General features: G+C 41.9%; 1 pseudogene; it reads right to left on the bottom strand.

The window, feature by feature from the left end:
- Positions 1–2,956: 2,956 nt before the first annotated feature.
- LOC116075442 lies at positions 2,957–4,001 on the bottom strand (annotated as a pseudogene).
- Positions 4,002–4,392: the final 391 nt, after the last annotated feature.

The following is a 4,392-nucleotide window of genomic DNA, read 5'->3' as shown; positions in this document are numbered from 1 at the left end:
ATCCCCTTCAGATCTCTACTCTGTCTTCAGTGAAACATCTGGGAACACTACAACTATTTTAACCTTTTCTTAGCCATTTTATAACCTATAGCATTATATAAATTGAGAGTTTCCTATCATTATGACAGAGAAAGGAGGAATTCTGGTTGTGAATGGCTATCAATATCAGGTGAATTAATGGTATCCCATTGTATTAAGACAAAAAAAAATTAAAGGTGATTTGTGTGTTCACTGTTAGGAATTCTAATTTTATGGAAAGGCACAAATGTGCCTGTATTTCTGGCATAACCATAGCATGCTTATAGCAATGACCCACTAGTGTCTGTATTTCTGACAGAAACTCTTCCTGTAAAGTCAGGGCTGAGATTACATGACACACAAATACACACACACACACACACACACACACACACACACACACACACACACGGAAGCCAGAACCTGCTATTCCAATAGATTGTTGAGTTGTAATGTAAATTTATTCTAGCTTTGACAGGTTGTCTTGTGGTAAAATGAGGGCACTGAATGGGGAAGGAAGAGGTTTTGAAAGCTGTAATGATAATCAGAGTGATCCCCATAAGCTGCAGGTATGCACTGAAGTCCCCCAATCCTGATGAATCACCTCCTAGCAGACACCAGCTTTCCATCTCAGCTAATGGGGATAAGTGAATAGATAAGGAAATTATAGTGGCTTCCCAGAGGTGAATATGATGCAATATAAACACAGTCACCACCCTCTCAACTCATGTGTTATTCTAGATGTATAACTATACACTAATCCTAGTATAGCTACCTAAAAATAAACAGAGGGGCTTGAAGATAGGCTAGAAAGATGGCTCTATTGATAAAGTGCTTGCTCTGAATGTTCAAGATCCTCAGTTCAAATCCCCCAAACCCACATAAACACACCCTCGTTATGGAAACACACCCTGTGCTCTTATGGGAAGACAGAAACAAAGAGACAGAATTTCTGAAAGCTTCCACTGGCCAATTAGCTTGTCATACATAGAGATGATGAGGAAAGGAGTCTCAATGTAGAAGGTGAAGATGGAAGTCTGACACCATTTTTTTCACCTCCATACCTCTATAACATGCAGGCATCTGTGTACTCAGCACATGTACACACACACACACACACACACACACACGTACACAAACAAACAAAAATTATATAAAAGTGAGTTGAGAAAATTGTGACCAATAGGAAGTAGTAGGTTATAGTTCCAAAGGAATGTACATGTATTTTCTAATGTATGCAGACTGGAGCTGGGGGATACCTAGAAAAAGTAGTGGTAAGAGTGGGAATGGTATGAGAAAGGGTATGAAGCTGAAAGAGAATGAATTCCTAGAGTGCCTACTACCATTGTGCACCAATTGCTGCAGTGCAGGGTCATAGAAACTGCACTTGGCTTCTTTGGTTATCAGGCTACAACAGAGAACTATGAGAAATGGACCTATATCTTCATCTGGGTTTTATTGCTGTGAAGCGACACTATGACCACACAACCCTTACAAAGGACAACATTGAATTGGGGCTGGCTGACAGTTTCAGAAGTTCAGTCTATGATCATCATGGCAGGAAGCACGGCAGTGTGGAGGCAGACGTGGTTCTGGAGAAGGCGATGAGAGTTCTACATCTTAGTCTTTAAGCAGCCAGGAAACTGTCTTCAGCCCTGGGAAGAGCTTAAGTGTAAGACCTCAAAGCCCACCCCCCCAACAGTGACATACTTCCTGCAACAAGGCCACGCCTACTCCAACAAGGCCACACCTCCTAACAGTGCCAACTCCCCCTGCACCAAGCTTATTCAAAGCATCATCGCATGAACTGAAAAATGTCAAATCTGATTTGAGGCGAAAGCTCAAAGACTTAGGTGGACTGTATTGCTGAAGTAGATAAATCACATGAGAGGCTCAAGATGCTTTCACCAAGTCTGTGAGAAATGACTTTTTGTGGGGAGCTCCAACATTCTGGAGCAGATGTGTGATTCAATTTGTCTCCAACTCAGCATTTACAGTGGAAGCTACAGATCTCGAATTAGCAAATCTGATTGTAATTGGATACAAAATGGCAGTACTCAACCTCAAAAAAAGCAAAGTGGGCCACTACTGAACTGTACCACTCTTAAAGAAGGCAATAGAAAAGTCTGATTGAAGAATACCCACGGCTTTGGGGAGTTAATTGTTTCTCTAGTGGTGGCGATTCTTGGTTGTCAACCTCGCTACGTCTGGAATGGAACTGGGCACACCCATGAGGGATATGATTCTTAATTATATCTGGATCTTTCAGGTGAGAAGATAAGCCTTTCATCCAGACCTTTTGAACTAAGAAAACCCAGCTGTAATTTGGGTCACACCTTCTGCTGGCACCCTGTATAGAGATTACAGAAAAAGGGAGGCCCTCACTTTGCCTGCTTGCTCTTGCCCTCTGGAGCAAGTCCTTCTCTTCACTGGCATTACAGACTTCAGGATTCCAGCATATACTGAAGGCCAGCAGAGATATCCAGCCTCATGGAGTGAAAAACTACTGGATTGTTGGACCTTCCCTTCATAGCTACCCATTGTTGGATTAGTTCAACTACAACCTCTGTAAGCCACTCTACATTCTAATAAATCACACATAGACACACACACACACACATACACACACACTATATATCTATGTCTATATCTACATCTATATCTATATCTATACCTACACCTACATCTATCTATCTATCTATCTATCTATCTATCTATCTTTCTTTCTTTCTATCTATCTATCTATATATCTAAAGAGAGAGAAAGTGAAAGAGAGGTTCATTTGAGAACTTCTGTATCTCTGGAGAACCCAGACTAACACAAGTAGATAGGACAGATAGTAAATTATTTCTGAGCACAAAAGTCTTAGATAATATAAATAAAGTTCTCATCCGAATCAACAAAACAAAACAACCACCACCAAATAGAGTTACAGCCTTCAATGGTTTTCTTTTCTTCTTCTCTTCTTTTCAGAGAACTGTGCCTTCATTTCCATGTTGCTCAAAATAATTTGGCTGAGTTGGATCCTTTGAAGGGATTTGTCAATGAGGCCAAAACTCATATCCTCATCCGCTTCCATCCACTCTTCAGTAGCAGTAATTGTGGCAGCAGCCACAGGGGTAGCAACCACAAATGCAAATGGATCAGCCAAGAAGGGCTTGACCTTCCAGCAGCTGGTAAGGTGTAGTCAGTCCCCACAGACAAAGCCAGGATCTGCTTGTGTCTATTGAGTGTGGAACTGAGGCGATGGTTGGGTCACCACTCTTTAGACAAACACAAGCAACATTTTGGACAACAACCCAGAGTGCAGAATCTTAGCTGCGATGTCAAATATTTCAAGGTAATAAATGCTGCCACTGTCAAATACCTGTTGGGATGAGCAGCCCAAGAGAGAAGGGAGAGATAGATAAGATATTCAGAATCTTCAGCGGTGAGGTTTCACTAGTTCCTACTTTGTTTTCACTTTGAATCAGCTGCTCATCACTCAAAATTTCAATCTTGATTTGACCTCTGGGAAGTTTAGTTGTGATACCTGACAACTGGAGGAAAGAAGTCTTCTCAGACTTGAGACCAGTGTTCTGAGCTGGCAGAGTAACATTACACGGGAGATGGCACCAGCATGGCAGTGACAGTAGCCTGTACATTATTGGCAGGCAGGGTATCCCTAATCATATCACAGTCAGCTCCTCCTTCAGGAACAGAAAGCCTATATATTCCCCTGGATATAAAGCCATAGTTCCTCTAGAGCTGAATTGTTTTCCTGATGCCCCACACTTACCCCTGCTATATCCTTGCTCATTATGGTATTCTGCCTGTCAGCAACACAACCTTCCCTTGAAGGGACATGTGGTTCTGCTGCATCTGCTTGGAGCACACACCACAATGTATGCTCCAAAATGGAAGTATTTTGGGTAAGCATCCAAAAGCTGGATGATCTTAAGGAAGCAGTTGGACTTCTAGGTCGTCCTTTCTCCCTTAGGCATCATGGTGGAGTGTCAGGACTTGCCACTGCAGAGTTTAAAGACAATGTCACCCTAATGAGGACACCAGGCAAGAGCCAACAGTTTTCATACTGGCCATGATGGAGTCAGTTTACAGAGTCAGAACAACTTGAGTGAGATGTAAGCAGGTTCCATAGGTGGATAACTCCAGAATGGCACAAAAAAAATATTATTTTTTTTCCTCAGTCTTCTGCAAAGGAATCTGTGAACTTTCACTAGAGATTGATATATACTGAGACAGAGGAAGTACGCGAGATATTTTTGACAGCTTCTTAACAATGATTCTGAGCTGACCTTAACTACAGGAAACCCAGTGTTTCCCTATGGTTTGCCAGTCTAAGTAAGGACTTGGAGAAGCCAGGTGATATTTTGA

This window comes from Mastomys coucha, unplaced genomic scaffold, assembly GCF_008632895.1.
Source record: "Mastomys coucha isolate ucsf_1 unplaced genomic scaffold, UCSF_Mcou_1 pScaffold3, whole genome shotgun sequence".
NCBI classification, from domain to species: domain Eukaryota; kingdom Metazoa; phylum Chordata; class Mammalia; order Rodentia; family Muridae; genus Mastomys; species Mastomys coucha.
The sequence above is the reverse complement of the archived record's forward strand: the minus strand, read 5'-3'. Positions and strand labels throughout refer to the sequence as shown.